The 23,127-nt window shown below is 40.5% G+C and overlaps 1 protein-coding gene across 2 annotated transcripts in view; it reads right to left on the minus strand.

Moving 5' to 3' along the window:
- Window positions 1-23,127, minus strand: part of LOC140821445 (ASI1-immunoprecipitated protein 1-like) — a 28,749-nt gene that overhangs the window by 564 nt on the left and 5,058 nt on the right. The gene's annotated exons all lie outside the window — the stretch shown is intronic.

Genomic DNA, 23,127 nt, shown 5'->3' on the forward strand with positions numbered 1-23,127 from the left:
GATCCACAATTCTCAAAAATTGGCCGAAACTTCATAAAATTTTGAGAGCTAAATTTTGTTGCAAGGTTCCTTGAATCTCACGAAGGAAATCTATGCCAATCGGAATAAAGAAAATCTCAATATTTCTTTTTAATCATGATTTACTTAATTAATCTCATTAATTAAGTAAACTAAATATTTTGGAGGAATTACACAATGAAAATTATTGTGTTGTGGAGGCTAGGGTTTTTTTTTTTCTCAACTCTTATTTATAACTAACTCATGACCTAATTATCATAGTATAATAATTGGGCCCTCTAATTAACATTAATTGGCTTGATTAATTAATTGGACTAGTCACACTAGTTTAATCCATTAATCAAGGCCTATTAATAACTTTAATTATTTAATATGTTGGACTTGTACTCCTACAAGCTCATTAAACATATTACCCACCATATTTAATTTATTAATTAATCAACTCAACTCTTGAGCTTAATAAATTAAATACATTATAAATTCAACATTTGAATTTATTATTTAAATTGTAAATTCAACTCTTTGAATTTTTATCATCTCCAAAATTTAATATTTAATAAACTCAACTTTTGAGTTTAATAAATTAAATTATCAAATTTTATAAATTCAACTCCTTGAATTTATTCTCTCAAAATATAATTATCATAAATTCAACTCCTTGAATTTACTATATATAATATAAATTCAACTTCTTGAATTTATTCTCTCAACGGGAACAAACAATCCAGTACTTGTGTGACCCTCAATGGTTCAGGGATACAGCTAGCCGTGGGTTCCCAACTCTTTCTGATTCAGGACATAATCTTTTATTCGGGCTTACCCTAGTTAGCCTCATTCTTTTCATCAACACCTTGATCAAGAATGTCAGAACTCATTTCTGATTGCACCCATCGGATCATGATAAGAGCGTCTAGTAGCATCGCCCCATGATCCCCTAGGTATCACTGATAGTGCCTGCAAGAACTAGTCGATTATGATTAGCGTACAGTACGGTCCCTTCATCTCATATATCCCGATCAAATCTGCAACCATTGGTTCATCGAGGGTTGCATATTAATTCGATAACTATGTGATAACTATAATAGTGGCATCACGTGTACTATTTGGAGAACTCCTTCTCCAACGTACATATCGTACTCTGGCCAGAGATTCCATGCACTATTATTTCATCAGATCACATAGGATATCCACACCCGCGGGTGAGCGGTGAATCCCTGACTACAATACACTGGCTCCTATATGTGTCGCAACTGTACCCAACCTCGCCACCTGATGACTCTCCTGGACCCGGTAAACGAGTCAAAGCACAGCCCTAGCATATAGAGCCTCAGTGTTGTCCCGGGTCGTAAGGATTAATGGTGTACAATCATAACCACGAACTTATCCTCTCGATGAATGATAACCACTTGGAAAGTCCGAGGGAGGGTTGTTCGGTATAATCATCATATGACTACCCATCTGCATGTTTGGACATCTCCATGCCCTTACCAAGAAACACAGTACACAACATCACAGTTGCTAGTCTCGAGCTCAAGCGACCTTTATCCATGTTTTAGGCGGCTGAATCGACTAGGAACGAATTTAGAATATGCAGTGTTTACAAATGAGTTTCAACTTCGAATTACGATTCATTTGTTTTAAAGCATAATCAAGGACTTTATCTATGCTGTTTGCATGGGTATACAGATAAAGTATAACAAGACCATAAAAAGTTAAATTATATTAAAATAAAGATTGTTTATTTCACTTGAGTCAATAAATTCCCTAGTCAACTGTTGGCTTGCAGGGCATCTATTCTAACAATCTCCCACTTGCCCTAGAGCCAACTATCCTTAACTTTAATCACATTGATTCGCGATGCTTCTGAAACAGTGGTCCTGGCAAGGGCTATGTAAGTGGATCAGCAACATTATCTGCAGAGGAACTCTTTCGACTGATATGTCTCCTCTTCCCACAATCTCCCGTATGATGTGGAACTTCCTCAGTACATGTTTGGATCGCTGATGAGACCTTGGTTCCTTTGCTTGCACAATGGCACCAGTGTTGTCACAGTACGACGGGACTGGATCAAATTCAGTAGGAATAGTGCCCAACTCTTGGACAAAATTCCCCATCCAAACTGCCTCTTTGACTGCATCAGATGCAACAATGTATTCAGCTTCAGTGGTGGAATCCGCAACGGTGTCTTGCTTGGAACCTTTCCAAGAGACAGCCGCAGCATATAGCATGAATACAAATCCAGAGGTCGATTTCGAATCATCTATGTCAAATTGGAAGCTAGAATCCGTTTAGCCTTCCTATTTCAATTCTCCACCCCCATAGACCATGAACAAATTCTTAGTCCTTCTCAAGTACTTAAGAATATCTTTTACGGCCTTCCAATACATTGGACCAAGGTTTGCCTGATATCTGCTTGTAACACTCAGAGCGTAAGCAATATCAGGACATGTCGATATCATACCATACATGATATTACCAATGGCAGACGCATATGGAATATGTGTCATCATCTCTATCTTTTCATCAGTTTTGTGACATATAGCTTTAGATAGAGTAACACCATGACACATTGGTAAGTATCCTCTCTTGGACTCTTCCATAGATAATCGTTTTATAATGGTATCGATACAGGTGGCTTGGGAGAGCCCATCATCCTTTTTATCTATCTCTATAGATTTGTATTCCCAATACATAGGATGCTTCACCCATGTCTTTCATGGAGAATTTATTTGCTAACCATACTTTAGTCTATTGCAGTAATCCTACATCATTCCCAATGAGTAGGATGTCATCAACATAAAGTACTAGGAATGTCACTGAACTCCCACTAACTTTCTTGTACATGCACGGTTTCTCAGGATTCTTAACAAAACCAAACTCTTTGATAGTGCTATCAAATATGAGGTTCCAACTCCTTGATGCCTGCTTGAGACCATATATGATCTCTGAAGTTTGCATACCTTATGCTCACTTCCTACTGATGTGTATCCCTCAGGTTGAGACATATAAATTTCCTTTTTGACGTCTCCATTGAGGAATGCAGTCTTTACATCCATTTGCCATATTTCATAGTCATACCATGATGCTATGGCTAGTAGTAATCTAATGGACTTAAACATAGCAACTGGTGAAAAAGTTTCCTCAGAGTCAACTCCTTGCCTTTGAGTATAATCTTTTGCAACCAGCCTTACTTTGAAGGTCACTACCTTCCCATTCGCCCCAAGCTTTCTTTTGTAGATCCATTTGCACCCTATGGGAACGATTCCCTCAGGTTGATCCACCAATGTCCAGACTTGGTTTGAATACATAGAGTCTATTTCTGACTGCATGGCTTCAAGCCCTTTGGTTGAATCAGTATCAGATATTGCTTCTTTGAAATTCATTGGATCACATCCAACACAAGACTCATCAAGGCCTTGTTCATGAAGAAACGTATATCTTGCAGGTGGTCTAAATAACACTATCATACCTTCTTGGAGCTTGTACTTGAACTACTGGTTGTTGGGGATTAGGTTCAACTACTATAGTTGAGGGAGTATCTTGAATTTCTTCAAGTTCTATCATCTTGCCTTTTATATCCAATAGAAATTCATTTTCCAAAAAGATGGCATTTCTTGAAACAAACACTTTTGCTTCATTTGAATGATAGAAATAATATCCAACAGAATTCTCTGGATATCCTACAAAGTAGCACAAAGTGGATCTATTATCCAATTTGTCTCCCACTGTCTGCTTCACGTAAGCAGGACATCCCCATATTCTCATGTAAGAATATTTGGGAGTTTTTCCAATCCATATCTCATATGGTGTTTTATCCACTGGTTTAGTATAAACATTATTCAACAACATTGCCTCAGTTTCAAGCGCAAAGCCCCAAAACGATGTAGGCAATTAGTGAATCTCATCATTGATCGAACCATGTACAACAAGGTTCGCTTACAATATTCAGAAACACCATTCAATTGTGGTGTTGCTGGTGGAGTCCACTGTGAGAGAATCACATTCTCTTTTAGATAACCCAAAAATTCAGCACTTAAGTATTCTCCACCTCGATCAGATCAAAGTGCCTCAATACTTCTTTCCAGCGATTTTCTACTTCAGATCTGAATTCTTTGAACTTTTCAAATGCTTCAGATTTGTGTTTCATCAAATAAACGTACCCATACCTTGAATGGTCATCAGTATAGGTAATGAAGTAGGATTGCTCATATTTTGTGCTAACACTTAGCGGGCCACAAACGTATGTGTGGATCAAATCCAGTAGACCATGTGCACGTTCCACGTTTCCATTGAATGGAGTCTTGGTAAATTTTCCTTTTAGACAGGACTTACAAGTAGGTAGAGAATTTATGTCTGACAAGTCAAACATGCTTTCTCCCACTAGCTTGTGCATCCTTCTTTGGGAAATATGACCTAGTCTAGCGTGCCATATTTGTGTGGGATTTGGATCATCTAACTTTCTTTTTGTTTTTGTTGAAATCATGTTTACTTGGACATTCAATTATCATTTCCAAAAATTTCTGGCACATATAATTTCTTATGTCCGGACTTCTTGCAGTGAAATAAATATGTTCTAACTTATCGGTTTTTGTGACCTTTTAAGTGTCTATCAGAGTTTGCCTCTTATTGGGATTGTTTTTCTTGTGAGGAGCGGAACATTTCTTTCTCTTACCTTGTGGGTTATTTTTCGTCTGACGAGAGGCCCATTAGAAAAACAAAAATTCCCTGTTTTATGGTGATCTCATAAGTTTTAAGCGTATTGACTAGCTCTTCAAAGCTATCATCTATCTTATTCAAATTGAAGTTCATCATAACCCCGTCAAATGAGGATGAGAAAGACAACAAATTGATGTTATCTAGTAACTCATTAGGAATCACATATTCCAGACCCACCACATTTTCAATAAGCCCAATCATATGTACACCATGCTCATGGGTCAAAGCCCTGTCTTGCATGTGTGTAGTCATGAGCTCCTTGGAAGTGGTGTGCATAGTTTCATGCACCATGCAACTCTTGCACGTGCATTCGAATGTCAGCAGCATTCAAAATTTTCTCAAACTGTCCCTACAGTTCATTTGACATAAAATCGAGCATGTTACACTTTAGCTTGCATACTATGGTCCTACCATCTTGCATGCTTTGTCAGTTCAACATGACTGACATTAGTGTGTATGCCATTTTCTCTGAATTCAGAACAATTTTCCCTACCAGTCTTGAAAATTAGATTTGATTAGCTTGTTAATAATAAAAATTTATTACGTGACGAAATCGAAAATATACTGATACGGAAACAGAATAATAGTTGCTTATTATTTTAAAATGATTTTAAGACATAAAATATGGATTTCATTTTATAAATTACCCTCCTCTATTTTGACATTTCCACCACCCTCTGATGAAAAAGGAAAATCGTATTTCCTTAGTAGGCACCTAGAGTCCAATAAGCCAATTATAATCCCCAATAATATCAGCCAATTATAATTTTTAAAAGGTAGAGTCCAATTGCATCCCTATGCAACCTCCGCGTGTTTTGCCTCACGTTTAATAAGAACCCAATAATATGACGTCGTTTATTTTCACGTGTCACACCAACCCATCAATATTGAATTGTAGTAGACGGTCGCCATGAGTTCCCACAATAATATGAGCCGAAGTCATGGGAGTTCCGCCGAATTCACATCATATGTCCGGTGGAAGTCACAGCTTTCCGGCTTACAGGCCTCCCCAATAATATGAGCCAGACACTGTCCGCAGGTAGCGATCAACATGCAACCACGGTTGATGGAAGGCAAGGAAAAATTAAACTCCTTTAATTTTAAATTTTTCGGTTTGATATAAATTTTGAATCTTATTCAAAATGAGTGATTTTAATTTTGAAATTGTCTCATCATTTTAATTTAAAAATCGGGTGCCACGAGTTTGTATGTTTGCCGGATTCATGCAACTATATTATATAATAATATACATACATGGATACTACTATATATCACATATATCATAATATGACATTCAACAATAAATAAGGATGATCGATCGCAAACACTATTAGATCCATGTGAGCCATACATGGATCCAGGTCCAAACCTAGGTGAATGGAGGGATGCAAATGCAACTATTACAAGAGCTTCCATTATTTTACATGTCTTCATCGCGTTCATCGAGCCCACCATCTTCCAGTCTTGGTCTCCCACTATTTCTAATAATTACATTTAAATACCCATGGCAAATAAGGTATACATCTCATGGGGTTGTAACGGACCATAAATGTAAGGGCCAAGATCTTGATTCTGTTAATATGAGATTTTGATTACATTAATCGGAGATTATTGATTTTAAACTGATGTGATATAGCCGAGCCATTACGAGACCAAATTGGGCCAAGCATATGAATTACACAACATGGGGACAGAGAGTCTAGCGCCCGAGCGGTAGTTTTTGACCGCCCGAGCGCCAGTGTTCAATAGAAGTATGTTCGGGCAGAAGATGTGGCGCCCGGGCGGTAGTTTTTGACCGCCCGAGCGCCAAGGTGTAACACGCCGAGTACTTGGACAGAGAATGCCGCGCTCGAGCGGTAGTTTAGCACCGCCCGAGCGCAAACCAAAATTAAGGAAAAGATAACACGTTGCTTGGACATGCAACGTGTGAATATATATATATATACAAATCTTCAAATTCGGAAAGAAAGGAAAAAAGAGGAACGAGAAAGGCTTGTAAAATCTTTACGCCTTATATTTCGATCCGTCCGTCCGATTTTGAATCTGACTGCAAAACTGTGTTCCTATCGACGCAGGCTTCAACAGGACGTAAGTTTCGTTACGTTTTGTTAAGGTTTGAAATTATGCTATGTCCAGAATTAGATATGATTCATATATGGTGTTTGTGACATAGTAGACATTAGAAAATCGAAGTCAGATTAAGAAACATATTGATTATGAAATTGTTATGAATTTCAGAGCTAAATTGACTGAGATGTGATGTCATATTTGCACTGTGGTGGATTATAGTTATTAGAATTAGTATGTACTGGTGTGGTATCACCGGTATAGCATAATTATACGGTTGTACCGTCATAATTTAATAAGACAGATATATCTTGATTTAAATAGAATATTGATACAGTATATTGGTATTGTCATTGCCAGATTGAACATTGACAGACTTTGAGTCGAGACTTCGATTGTATCAGAGCGACAAAACGAAAGGTATAAATAAATGTTGATTCGGGATTGCACAACTCGAGTTAAGTTTGACTTGAGTTTCCAAAAATCACATACTTTATTTTATTGCATTGATTTTTGCAGATTATCAGATTGATATGTTTAGTCTATTGAATTATAGCAGAGCCAGAGCTTGAGTCTAGGGCAGATCAGCCTAGCTAGGGCAGAACCGCCGAGTCTTTGTCAGAACTGCTGAGACTCTAGACTTACGGTGTATCGATGAGCTTAGATGTAGAACGACTTCTATTGTAGACATTCGATACAGTATGCCGAAGTCTGAATTAGATCGGGATCCCTAGATTAGAAATAAGTTGAGTTAAGATAATAAGTCATTGACTTAATTACAGATTCGTATTGGTTCATGTAGTCAGATTGGATACATGTTTTAATGATTGTTTATGCTTTTATATATGTTTTATATGATTGCATTGATACATTGTTTATACTGGGATATTTATATCTCACCGGAGTTATCCGACTGTTGCCTTGTCTGTATGTGTGCATGGCAACAGGTGAGACAGGTTTAGGGTCACAGAGGTGAAGAAAGATCGAGATTAGAGTGGAGACTACGGACTTGGACTAGAGATAGGGTTTATACACTTGATAGTTAGTTGTTGAACCTGAGATGTAAATGATTGTATGTTGTATCAGATTTATACTTTTATATTGATATGTATAGGAGTTTGATTCCATTAGACCATTTTTATTGTAATTAATTAAATTAGTCCCAATTACGATTAAGAAGATGATTAGCGTCCGGGTCCCCACAACAGGTGGTATCAGAGCGAAAGATCATTTAGACTAAGATAGAAGAGGGTAGTGAGCGGGGTAGATTGAGGTTTTCTTTCCTGCTTTTGATTGCTAGCATGTCTTACTGCTTTAATACATGTTACTTCTTTATCTGATTTGATATAGTAATATGTTTTATTGAGACTGGATCAGCACCGATTCTAGATCAGCTGTAAGATGATCAGAGGAGGATTTAAACATAATTGTGGTATTTGTTACTAATCTATTTGATAACCAGATATGCCTCCCAGACGAATCCCAGAACAGGGAAGTACATCAAATCCTCCAATGGATGTCACCCTGACTCCAATGGAAATGTTACTGAAACGATTTCAGTCATTTCATCCGCTAACTTTGAAAGGAACAGAGAACGCTGTGGAGTGCGAGAGTTGGCTTGATGATATTGAAATGATGTTTGAATCATTGGAGTATACAGATGAGTGGCGAATCCGATTGATTGGATACCAGTTACACGATGTTGCAAAAAACTGGTGGATTACGATAAAGAGGGCTTTGGAGCATAGAGGTACGACTATTACCTGGAATGTTTTTAGAACTGAATTTTACCAACGATTCTTTCCAGTGTCGTATCGAAAGGACAAAGGGGCGGAGTTTGCCAATCTAAGGCAGGGACAGATGAACATAGAAGAGTACATGTCAAAGTTCTCCACCTTGTTGAAATTTGCTCCACATGTGGCCGATAGCGAGAAGCTACTGCTGACCAGTTCATCAATGGTTTGAACCCAGAGATTTTCACATTGGTGAACACAGGGCGACCGAATAATTTTACTGACGCCCTGAACAGAGCTAAGGGAGCAGAAGCTGGTCTGATGAGACAGAAAGGGGCTTCATTTGTGCCTCCAGCACCGAGACCACAGCAACCACCTCCCAGATTTGAGGGTGGCAGCAGCAGTGGAGGGAAGACGGAATTTTTGAAAGCCAAAGGAAAGCAATTTAAGAAATCGGGCAGTAGTTCTTCTAGCTTCAGTGGTTCCAGACAGAGCCAGAGTTACACTGGAGTTTAATGTAGGACTTGCGGAGGAAGACATGCAACTCAGCAATGCCAGGGATTGACTGGCAGTTGCAACATCAGTAAACAGCCGGGACACTTTGCTAAAGTATGTCCACAGAGAGGTTCTCAAAGATCTCAGGGAGCCGATTCATCGGGATCAGCAGCACAGACTGAGAGACGATCAGCTGCTGTTCACACATTCCAGCCAGCGCCATCTCAGTCACAGCAGAGGCTAGGAGGTAGCCAAACTGTTAGCCAGCCTCCTAGACAGCAGGCCATAGTATTCGCTTTGACAGAGGAGCAGGCCCAGGAAGCACCAGATGACGTTGTGGCAGGTAACTGTTCTTTATGTGGTTACCCTGCTTATGTATTGATTGATACCGGTGCTTCACATACATTTATTTCTGAACGATTTGCATTAAGTCATGCATTGCCTTTAGTGTCTTTAGCTACTGTAGTGTATGTCTCTTCTCCTTTGGGGACAGGTTTGATATCCATAAATTCTGTTAAACATTGTGTACTACAGTATGACGGGCATGAGATTCAATTAGATTGCATCGTACTTGGGTTGTCCGACTTTGATTGTATTATCGGTATTGATATGCTGACCAAGTAGAGAGCGACTGTTGATTGTTTCCACAAGATTGTGAGATTCAGACCAGATATGGCTGAAGAGTGGAAATTTTACGGTAAGGGTTCTAGATCGAGAATTCCTTTAATATCTGTATTATCTATGACTCGATTGTTACAGAAAGGAGCAGAGGGGTTCCTTGTGTATTCAATAGAGTTACTGAAGTCGAGTCCATCATTGGCTGATTTGCCAGTGGTACGTGAGTTTGCTGACGTCTTCCCAGATGAGATCCCGGGATAACCTACAGTTAGAGAGATAGACTTCAGCATTGAATTGATGCTAGGTACAGTGCCGATCTCTAGAGCCCCGTACAGAATGGCACCAGTTGAATTGAAAGAATTAAAGGATCAGCTGGAAGACTTACTGGCCAAGGGATACATCAAACCGAGTGTTTCTCTTTGGGGTGCTCCAGTATTGTTTGTAAGAAAGAAAGACGGTTCGATGAGCCTCTGCATCGACTATCGGCAACTGAATAAGGCAACGATAAAGAATAAATATCCTTTGCCTCGTATTTATGATTTATTTGATCAGTTGTAGGGTTCTTCGGTATATTCCAAAATTGATTTAAGATCGGGATATCATCAGCTGAGAGTCAGAGATTCTGATATCTCAAAGACAGCATTCAGAACCAAGTATGGACACTATGAATTTATTGTCATGCCGTTTGGTTTGACGAATGCTCCAGCTGTGTTTATGGGATTGATGAACCGTATATTCCAGAAATATCTCGATGATTTTGTGATCATTTTCATCGATGATATTTTGATTTACTCAAAGAATATGAGTGAGCATGCTGAGCATTTAAGAACTGTGTTGCGAATTTTAAGGGCGGAGAAATATATGCTAAACTGTCGAAGTGTGAGTTTTGGTTGAGACATGTAGTATTTCTGGGTCATATTATATCCGGAGATGGGATATCAGTGGATCCCAATAAAGTGGAAGCCGTGATTTCTTGGCCAAGACCGACGTCCGTGCCCGAAATTCGCAGTTTCATGGGTTTAGCGGGATATTACCGTCGTTTCATTAAAGATTTCTCGAGTATAGCTAAACCAATCACTCAGCTGACGCAGAAGAATGCTCCATTTGTTTGGTCTGAAGAATGCGAGACCAGTTTTCTGGAGCTGAAAAAGAGATTGACCAGTGCTCTGGTGTTGACTATCCCATCCGGTACTGGTGATTTTGTGGTTTACTGCGACGCTTCTCACAGAGGGTTTGGATGTGTGCTAATGCAGCGAGGGCATGTTATTGATTATGCCTCAAGAAAGCTTAAACCACATGAGACCCGTTATCCAATTCATGACCTTGAATTGGCAGCCATTGTCTTTTCATTAAAGATATGGCGACACTATCTTTACGTGAGAAATTTGAGATATATTCTGATCATAAAAGCTTAAAATATCTGTTTTCACAATCTCAATTGAATATGAGGCAACGAAGATGGCTTCATTTGCTTAAAGATTTTGATTGTGAAATCAAATACTATCCGGGAAAGTCTAATGCAGCAGCTAATGCACTAAGTCGAAAGGTATGTTCTTTATCCTTATCGACGATTGGTGTTTCAAACTTGATAGAAAACTGCTGTTTGTCTGGATTAGCATTTGAAACAGATTATAGACCATTGAGACTTTATACGGTGCAAGTAGAACCAGAGCCGATTATGAGGATTAAGGCAGCTCAGAAAGTTGATCAAAATGTACAAAGATCAGTGTCAATGGTCAGGACAGGGCATCGATCGGAGTATTAGGTACGTGATAACGTCTTGTATGTGAATAATCGTCTGGTTGTGCCGAATGTTTCAGATTTGAGACGACAGATATTGTCAGAAGCGCACAACAGGTGATTCAGTATTCATCCTGGTGGCAGAAAGATGTATAATGATTTGAAAAGACAGTTCTGGTGGAAACAAATGAAGACTGACATTGCCGAATTTGTTTCCAAATGTCTGAATTGCCAGCAGGTGAAAGCAGAAAGAAAGAAACCCGAAGGATTATTACAGAGTTTGTCCATTCTTGAATGGAAATGGATCACATTTCCATGGATTTTGTGACGCAGCTACCGCGTTCCTCCAAAGGTTGTGATGCGATTTGGATCGTGATTGATCGATTAACCAAATCCGCATGTTTTATTCCGTACAGGATGACGTATAGAGTTTACCAGATGGCAGAGATCTATGTCAGAGAAGTGGTCAGATTGCAAGGAGTGCCGAAGTCAATTGTATCAGACCGTGACCCTCGATTTATTTCGCACTTCTGGCAGAGTTTGCAGCAGGCTCTCGGTACGAAGTTACATCTGAGTACCGCATATCATCCACAGACTGACGGACAGTCAGAGCGGACTATCCAGACACTGGAGGATATGCTGAGAGCAGTAGTGCTTGATTTTAGCACTAATTGGCAAGATGCATTGCCACTTTGTGAGTTTTCGTACAACAACAGCTATCAGACGAGTATTGAGATGGCACCATTTGAAGCGTTGTACGGAAAGAAGTGTCGATCCCCTCTCTATTGGGATGATATCTCTGAAGTGCCTGAGATTGGACCTGATATGATCAGAGATATGACATAAAAAGTGAAGCTAATCTGAGTACCGCATATCATCCACAGACTGACGGACAGTCAGAGCGGACTATCCAGACACTGGAGGATATGCTGAGAGCAGTAGTGCTTGATTTTAGCACTAATTGGCAAGATGCATTGCCACTTTGTGAGTTTTCGTACAACAACAGCTATCAGACGAGTATTGAGATGGCACCATTTGAAGCGTTGTACGGAAAGAAGTGTCGATCTCCTCTCTATTGGGATGATATCTCTGAAGTGCCTGAGATTGGACCTTATATGATCAGAGATATGACATAAAAAGTGAAGCTAATCTGAGTACCGCATATCATCCACAGACTGACGGACAGTCAGAGCGGACTATCCAGACACTGGAGGATATGCTGAGAGCAGTAGTGCTTGATTTTAGCACTAATTGGCAAGATGCATTGCCACTTTGTGAGTTTTCGTACAACAACAGCTATCAGACGAGTATTGAGATGTCACCATTTGAAGCGTTGTACGGAAAGAAGTGTCGATCCCCTCTCTATTGGGATGATATCTCTGAAGTGCCTGAGATTGGACCTGATATGATCAGAGATATGACAGAAAAAGTGAAGCTAATTCGAAAGAAAATGAAGGCAGCACAAGACAGACAGGCCAAATATGTCAATGTTCGACGTAGACCCATTGGTATTTGAGGCAGGAGACCGAGTATTTTTAAAGATTTCACCTTTCAGAGGAGTTGTCAGATTTGGCAAGAAAGGGAAACTATCTCCACGATACATTGTGTGGGGACCCGGGCTCTAACTCAATTCTTTTTGGGATTTAATTGGATCTTTGCTCGAAAATGTGGGTCAAAAATTTACTTTTAATATTAATTCAAATGTATAACTAAAGCATATCATATCTGTAACTGAAATAAACAACATAATGTACATACATGTCTGTCTAGTACCACCATACACCAGTGTTTACATACCAACTACAACATAAGTGATACAAGTCTAGTAGGAAACACTACAAATCTTCAACGCCCGAGATCTCCACGCTATCATCAATCTCTCATCTAGCTCGAGACCCAGATCCTGCCCCACCTATTGCCATGCACACATACAGACACGACAACAGCTGGATAACTCCGGTGAGAACATATCCCAGTATAAAACATGGATGCATGCAATGTCATAAATCATGTACAAAAGCATAGCATATATCAATTAACATGAATGCAAATCTAAACATGTCGAAGAATACAAATCTGTATTCAACATTTAAATCTTGACTCGACTCATTTCTAATCTAGGGATCCCGTGTGAATAAGACGGTCTGTCACCTACTCAACCAATCGGGGCGACGATACGTCTTATTCCTAGACTTCGGTCAACTCTGTATCGAGGGTCTACACATAGAGCAAATCTACTCCTATGCGTCGATACACCGAAACGTCTAGTTTTGGCCAGTCTGCCAATATCTCCTATCTCAGGACTCGAATATAATTCAATAAACAAGGCATTACATAATGAAATGTAATAACAATCTAGTATGTGATTTAGGGAAAACTCGTATCAAATCTGAATCGAGTTGTGCAATCCCGTGACCACATGAATTATACCTTTCTTGTCGAATAGTCGGTGTCGTAGTCGAAGTCTCGAATACCAAGTAGTCAATACAAATCTGAAATAGCATAATAAATGTGCACTCTATCAATATACATCTCAATATACAATTCTGTAATCGCTTTCAATGTAATTCAACGGCGTAACGGCGTAGTCTCGCGATACCGATAACTCAATCTCAACATAACAATAATCGATTAACCTCAATCAATTCAACATCAATAGCACAATCATTTCAACACTGAAAATCTGCATAATCTCTCATAATACATGCTGGAATTTCGAAACAACGTCATACGTTATCTGAAAATCAATCCGGTAACGTTTCTACGATGCTCATAATTTCAAGAACACATATTATAACTCAAATCTGAATTCTTCCAACACATAAATATCGAAACATGCTGAAAATAACTGAAACTTACATCTTCTTGTAGTCTTCAAAGGTAGGAGTTCAAATCTATGCTTGGATTTAAATTTGGAGGTATAAATCTTTCACAATACCAATTCTAATATGAAAAGCTTGAGGGAAAGCTTGTTCTCGGTTCTGCTGATGAAGAATGAAGAGAAATGAAGACAGCTCAACTCATAAATATTGCATGAAATCTCATACGTGTCTTCTTAAAACATTAACACATTTCAGGCGGCGCTCGGGCGGTAAGAATGTACCGCTCGGGCGTGGCAGTTTCTGTCCAACACTTTCCGAATGATACTTTGGCGCTCGGGCGGTCAAAATGTACCGCTCGGGCGCGGAAGCTTCTGCCCAAAACATAATTTTGTTGAACAATGGCGCTCGGGCTGGACTTTTCTACCGCTCGGGCGCCACTGAATCTGTTCCAACATTGTACCCTTCACATTTTTAACATTTCCGGGCATTACATTTTTCCCCCTCTTAGAGATACGTTCGTCCTCGAACTTGCAAGCATCAATTCAGGGCGTAAATAAACAGCAGTGTAAACAAAAGCTGAATAATTACTTACATCATGTGAATAACTCAGGATATCTCTGTCTCATATCAGACTCTGTCTCCCAAGTTGCTTCCTCGATGCCATGCCGACTCCAATGAACCTTCACAAGCGGAATAGTCTTGGTTCTAAGCTGTTTCTCCTTCCGATCAAGAATCTGTATCGGTCTTTCAACATAGCTCAGAGTATGATCTAACTCGGCTTCGTCAGGCTGAATGACATGAGAATCATCCGGCATGTATTTGCGCAACATCGATACATGAAAAACATCATGTATACCGGATAGTGAAGGAGGAAGAGCAAGTCTGTAAGCTCGATCGCCAATCTTCTCAAGGATTTCATACGGACCGATGTATCTAGGAGACAACTTTCTTCGCTTGCCAAATCTGACAACGCCTTTGAAAGGTGAAATCTTCAAAAATACTCTGTCTCCCTGCTCAAATACCAACGGTTTGCGTCTGACATTGGCGTACTTCGCTTGTCTATCATGTGCTGTCTTCATTCTCCTCTGAATGATCTTCACTTTCTCGGTCATCTCACGAATCATATCAGGCCCTAACTCCGGTACCTCAGAGATATCATCCCAGTACAATGGAGATCTGCACTTCTTACCATACAAAGCTTCGAACGGTGCCATCTCAATACTAGTCTGATAGCTGTTGTTGTATGAAAACTCACACAACGGCAATGAATCTTGCCAACTAGTACCAAAGTCTAGTACTACAGCTCTCAGCATATCCTCTAAAGTCTGGATAGTCCGCTCTGACTGTCCATCCGTCTGTGGATGATAAGCAGTGCTCAGGTGTAAAGTCGTACCCAAAGCTTGCTGTAAGCTGCGCCAAAAGTGAGAAGTAAATCGTGGATCACGATCTGATACGATCGACTTCGGCACACCGTGCAATCTGACGACCTCTCTGACATATAACTCTGCCATCTGATCATGTCGATATGTCATTCTGTACGGGATGAAACAGGCAGATTTGGTCAGTCTGTCAATGACAACCCAAATCGAATCACAGCCCTTCGAAGATCGAGGTAGCCTCGTCACGAAATCCATGGAAATGTGATCCCATTTCCATTCAGGAATAGACAAACTCTGAAGTAAACCCCCGGGCTTCTTTCTTTCTGCCTTCACCTGCTGGCAATTCAGACATCTAGACACAAATTCTGCAATATTTGTCTTCATCTGTTTCCACCAGAATTGTGTCTTCAAGTCATTGTACATCTTCCTGCCACCAGGATGAATGCTAAACCGACTACAGTGTGCCTCTGACATGATCTGTCGTCTCAAATCTGAAACATCTGGCACTACTAAGCGGTTATTCACATACAGAATAGAATCTCTAACCTGATACTCTGATATATGACCGGTTCTGACCATATGAATCGATTTCTGAACGCCCGGATCGATTCTCTGCGCTTCTTTGATCCTCAAAATCAGATCTGGCTCAATCTGAATCACAGTAAGTCGCAACGGTCTACTATCTATATCAAATGTCAACCCAGACAGGCAACAATCCTCTACTAAATTCGATACACCTACAGTCGACAAGGAAAGAGCACATACCTTTCGACTCAAGGCGTCTGCCGCTGCATTCGACTTCCCTGGATAGTACTTGATCTCGCAATCGAAATCTTTCAGCAGATCAAGCCATCGTCGCTGCCTCATGTTCAACTCTGACTGAGAGAAGAGATACTTCAAGCTCTTATGATCGGAATAGATCTCAAATTTCTCGCCATACAGATAATGACGCCAGATCTTCAGTGCAAATACAATCGCCGCCAATTCAAGATCATGAATAGGGTAACGAGTCTCGTGCGGCTTCAGCTGTCTAGAGGCGTACGCTATCACGTGCCCTCGCTGCATAAGAACACATCCAAGCCCTCTGTGAGATGCATCACAATATACAACGAACTCACCTGTACCAGTAGGAATCGTCAAGACAGGCGCACTAGTCAGCCTCTTCTTCAATTCTACAAAACTGGCTTCACAATCTTCAGACCACACGAATGGCATATTCTTCTGTGTCAACTGGGTGATAGGCTTCGCTATACTGGAGAAATCTCGAATAAAACGTCGATAATACCCGGCTAGACCCATGAAACTGCGTATCTCTGGCACAGAAGTCGGTCTCGGCCAACTGATCACAGCTTCAACTTTACTCGGATCTACCGCAATACCATCTCCAGATATAATATGCCCCAAGAAGACAACCTGTCGCAGCCAGAATTCACACTTGGACAGTTTGGCATACAACTGCTCTTTTCTCAAAGTCTTCAGTACAATTCTCAGATGATCTGCATGCTCAGTCAAACTCTTTGAATATACCAAAATATCATCAATGAACACAATCACAAAATCATCTAAATATCTCTGAAAAATGCGGTTCATCAAACTCATAAATGCCGCTGGTGCATTCGTCAAACCGAAAGGCATAACAACAAACTCGTAATGTCCATACCTGGTTCGGAATGCAGTCTTCGGTATATCAACATCTCTAACTCGGAGCTGATGATACCCTGATCTCAAATCGATCTTCGAGTATACAGAAGATCCCTGTAACTGATCAAACAAGTCGTCGATGCGAGGCAAAGGATACTTGTTCTTCACGGTTGCCTTATTCAGCTGTCTGTAATCAATGCACATTCGCGTCGAACCATCTTTCTTTCGAACGAAAAGCACCGGAGCACCCCAAGGAGATACATTGGGTCTGATATATCCCTTGGACAGAAGATCTTCCAACTGTGCTTTCAACTCTTTCAGCTCTATCGGCGCCATCCTATATGGAGCTCTCGAAATAGGAACACTGCCTGGCACAAGATCTATGCTAAAATCTACCTCTCGAACCGGAGGCAACCCTGGAATCTCATCAGGAAAAACATCTGCAAACTCGCAAACCACTGGCAAATCTGCCAATGCTGGGCTCGACTTCAGTAGGTCTACTGAATATACGAGAAAGCCCTCTGCTCCTCTCTGAAGCAATCTACTCATAGTCAGAGCAGATACTAAGGGAATCCGAGATCTGGAACCCTTGCCGTAGAATTTCCACTCATCTGTCATTTCGGGTCTGAATCTGACAATCTTGTAGAAACAATCTACAGTGGCCCTGTACTTGGTCAACATGTCTATACCAACTATACAATCAAAATCAGCTAAACCAAGTACTACACAATCAAGATCAATCTCATGCCCCTCAAACTGAAGCATACAGTGTCTAACAGTAGTCACAGATATCAAACCACTTCCCAACGGAGAAGTTATAGACACTACTGTCGACATCGACTCAACAGGCAATGAATGTCTCAATGCAAAATGTTCAGATATGAATGTATGAGATACCCCTGTGTCTATCAACACATATGCAGGATAACCGCAAAGAAAACAGTTACCTGCAATGACGTCATCTGGCGCCTCCTGCGCCTGCTCCTCTGTCAGGGCAAAAACACGTGCCTGTTGTCTGGGAGGCTGACTCACCGTTTGACTACCTCCTGGTCTCTGCTGGGTCTGTGTGGAGGGTGGCTGGAAGGAGTGTACAGAAGATGCCTGTCTCTCCATCTGTGGCGCTGGTGCTGATGATCCTGTGCTCTGGAATCGTTGTGCACCTCTCTGGGGACAAACTCTAGCGAAGTGTCCCTGTTGCCTACAGATGTTGCAGCGTCCCATAACTCCTTGACACTGCTCTGTCGCATGTCGTCCTCCACAAGAGCTACAATACACGCCACTGTAATCTGAACCCTGACCTCTCTGTCGAGATCCACTCGAACTCGATGAACTGCTTCCGGATTTCTTAAACTGTTTGCCCTTAGCCTTCAGAAATTCCTTCTTGCCACTACCACTAGCTCCACTGTCAAAACGAGGAGGAGGTGGTGGAAACTGTACGATCGTAGGCTGTGGCGGTCTCTGCCCCTGAACACCGTAGGAAGCCCCTCGCTGCCTGATCAAGCCAGCCTCTGCTCCCTTTGCTCGGTTCAATGCCTCTGAAAAAGTACTAGGCCGGCCCGTGTTCACCAGGGTAAAGACATCGGGATTCAATCCGTTGATGAACTGATCGGCCACTGCCTCGTCGTTTCCTGCAACATGCGGTGCAAATCGTAGCAATGCAGAGAATTTAGCAACATACTCCTCGATGTTCCACTGTCCCTGCTTCAGATTCGCAAATTCAGCTCCTTTATCTTTTCGGTAAGAGACGGGGAAGAAACGCTGATAGAACTCATCTTTAAAGACTTTCCACGTGATGTCAATGCCTCGGTGCTCCAAGGCTCTCTTCGTAGTCAACCACCAGCTCTTGGCAACCTCTTGCATCTGATGCCCTATCAGTTTCACACGTCGCTCATCAGTATATGCCAAAGACTCAAACAACATCTCGATATCATTAAGCCAGCTCTCGCACTCTACTGCACTCTCTGTGCCCTTCAGGGTAGGCGGTAACATCCATCTGTGCACCTGATGTGCTACCCTGCTCTGGCTGTGGTATACGTCTAGCCGGCATAAATCTGATTATCAAACTAATTAATACACAATCAATATCATCTGTCTCAGCCCTCCTCTGATCAAAGACTCTGATCGAGAATCGGTTCTGATTCAAGCTTGAAATGCTGTAAATCAATTCAGATAATACAACACAACATATAATAGAGAAAGCAATAAATCATGCTAGCATCTCAAAAGCAAGGAAGATGACTCGATCTACCCCGCTCATTCTATTCTATCTCAGTCTACAGAACCTACAGCTCTGATACCACCTGTTGTGGGGACCCGGGCTCTAACTCAATTCTTTTTGGGATTTAATTGGATCTTTGCTCGAAAATGTGGGTCAAAAATTTGCTTTTAATATTAATTCAAATGTATAACTAAAGCATATCATATCTGTAACTGAAATAAACAACATAATGTACATACATGTCTGTCTAGTACCACCATACACCAGTGTTTACATACCAACTACAACATAAGTGATACAAGTCTAGTAGGAAACACTACAAATCTTCAACGCCCGAGATCTCCACGCTATCATCAATCTCTCATCTAGCTCGAGACCCAGATCCTGCTCCACCTGTTGCCATGCACACATACAGACACGACAACAGCCGGATAACTCCGGTGAGAACATATCCCAGTATAAAACATGGATGCATGCAATGTCATAAATCATGTACAAAAGCATAGCATATATCAATTAACATGAATGCAAATCTAAACATGTCGAAGAATACAAATCTGTATTCAACATTTAAATCTTGACTCGACTCATTTCTAATCTAGGGATCCCGTGTGAATAAGACGGTCTGTCACCTACTCAACCAATCGGGGCGACGGTACGTCTTATTCCTAGACTTCGGTCAACTCTGTATCGAGAGTCTACACATAGAGCAAATCTACTCCTATGCGTCGATACACCGAAACGTCTAGTTTTGGCCAGTCTGCCAATATCTATCTCAGGACTCGAATATAATTCAATAAACAAGGCATTACATAATGAAATGTAATAACAATCTAGTATGTGATTTAGGGAAAACTCGTATCAAATCTGAATCGAGTTGTGCAATCCCGTGACCACATGAATTATACCTTTCTTGTCGAATAGTCGGTGTCGTAGTCGAAGTCTCGAATACCAAGTAGTCAATACAAATCTGAAATAGCATAATAAATGTGCACTCTATCAATATACATCTCAATATACAATTCTGTAATCGCTTTCAATGTAATTCAACGGCTTAACGGCGTAGTCTCGCGATACCGATAACTCAATCTCAACATAACAATAATCGATTAACCTCAATCAATTCAACATCAATAGCACAATCATTTCAACACTGAAAATCTGCATAATCTCTCATAATACATGCTGGAATTTCGAAACAACGTCATACGGTATCTGAAAATCAATCCGGTAACGTTTCTACGATGCTCATAATATCAAGAACACATATTATAACTCAAATCTGAATTCTTCCAACACACAAATATCGAAACATGCTGAAAATAACTGAAACTTACATCTTCTTGTAGTCTTCAAAGGTAGGAGTTCAAATCTATGCTTGGATTTAAATTTGGAGGTATAAATCTTTCACAATACCAATTCTAATATGAAAAGCTTGAGGGAAAGCTTGTTCTCGGTTCTGCTGATGAAGAATGAAGAGAAATGAAGACAGCTCAACTCATATATATTGCATGAAATCTCATACGTGTCTTCTTAAAACATTAACACATTTCAGGCGGCGCTCGGGCGGTAAGAATGTACCGCTCGGGCGCGGCAGTTTCTGTCCAACACTTTCCGAATGATACTTTGGCGCTCGGGCGGTCAAAATGTACCGCTCGGGCGCGGAAGCTTCTGCCCAAAACATAATTTTGTTGAACAATGGCGCTCGGGCGGGACTTTTCTACCGCTCGGGCGCCACTGAATCTGTTCCAACATTGTACCCTTCACATTTTTAACATTTCCGGGCATTACACATTGGACCTTATGAGATTCTCGAGAAGATAGGAGATCGTGCCTATCGACTCGCTTTACCGCCTTCATTATCCGGGATATATGATGTCTTTCATGTATCGTTATTAAGGAAATACCTTCCTGATGCTTCACATGCTATTCAGCCAGACGAGGCCGAATTGGATGAGACGTTGAGCTATGTTGAAAAATCGATTCAGATCATCGATCGTAAAGAAAAACAGCTCAAAACCAAGACCATTACACTTGTGAAAATTCAATTGACTCGTCATGGCACTGAAGAAGCAACCTGGGAAACTGAATCAGATATGAGACAAGAGTTCCCAGAGTTATTTCGATAATGTAAATGTTTTATACGGTTTATGTATATACTCCTTATTGATACGATTAATTGACTGTGATTTCGGGGGCGAAATCGTATCTTAGGGGGGAGAAATGTAAGAGCCAAGATCTTGATTCTGTTAATATGAGATTTTGATTATATTAATCGGAGATTATCGATTTTAAACTGATGTGATATAGCCGGGCCATTACGAGACCAAATTGGGCCAAGCATATGAATTACACAACTTAGGGACAGTGAGTCTGGCGCCCGAGTGGTAGTTTTTGACCGCCCGAGCGCCAGTGTTCAATAGAAGTATGTTCGGGCAGAAGATGTGGCGCCCGGGCGGTAGTTTTTGACCGCCCGAGCGCAAAGGTGTAACACGCCAAGTACTTGGACAGAGAATGCCGCGCTCGAGCGGTAGTTTAGCACCGCCCGAGCGCCAACCAAAATTAAGGAGGAGATAACACGTTGCTTGGACATGCAACGTGTGAATATATATATGTATACAAATCTTCAAATTCAGAAAGAAAGGAAAAAAGAGGAACGAGAAAGGCTTGTAAAATCTTTACGCCTTATATTTCGATCCGTCCGTCCGATTTTGAATCTGACTGCAGTACTCTGTTCCTATCGACGCAGGCTTCAACAGGACGTAAGTTTCGTTACGTTTTGTTAAGGTTTGAAATTATGCTATGTCCAGAATTAGATATGATTCATATATGATGTTTGTGACATAGTAGATATCATAAAATCGAAGTCAGATTAAGAAACAGATTGATTATGAAATTGTTATGAATTTCAGAGCTAAATTGAGTGAGATGTGATGTCAGATTTGCACTGTGGTGGATTATAAGTTATTAGAATTACTATGTACTGGTGTGGTATCACCGGTATAGCAGAATTATACGGTTGTACCGTCAGAATTTAATAAGACAGAGATGTCTTGATTTAAATACAATATTGATACAGTATATTGGTATTGTCATTGCCAGATTGAACATTGACAGACTTTGAGTCGAGACTTCGATTGTATCAGAGCGACAGAACGAAAGGTATAAATAAATGTTGATTCGGGATTGCACAACTCGAGTTAAGTTTGACTTGAGTTTCCAAAAATCACATACTTTATTTTATTGCATTGATATTTGCAGATTATCAGATTGATATGTTTATTCTATTGAGTTATAGCAGAGCCAGAGTTTGAATCTAGGGCGGATCAGCCTATCTATGGCAGAACCGCCGAGTCTTTGTGAGAACCGCTGAGACTCTAGACTTACGGTGTATCGATGAGCTTAGATGTAGAACGACTTCTATTGTAGGCATTCGATACAGCATGCCGAAGTCTAAATTAGATCGGGATCCCTAGATTAGAAATAAGTTGAGATAAGATAATAAGTCATTGACTAAATTAGAGATTCGTATTGGTTCATGTAGTCAGATTGGATACATGTTTTAATGATTGTTTATGCTTTTATATAATTATATTGATACATTGTTTATACTGGGATATTTATATTTCACCGGAGTTATCCGGCTGTTGTCTTGTCTGTATGTGTGCATGGCAACATGT

This window comes from Primulina eburnea, unplaced genomic scaffold (assembly GCF_022965805.1).
Source record: "Primulina eburnea isolate SZY01 unplaced genomic scaffold, ASM2296580v1 ctg567_ERROPOS1600000+, whole genome shotgun sequence".
Lineage (NCBI taxonomy): Eukaryota > Viridiplantae > Streptophyta > Magnoliopsida > Lamiales > Gesneriaceae > Primulina > Primulina eburnea.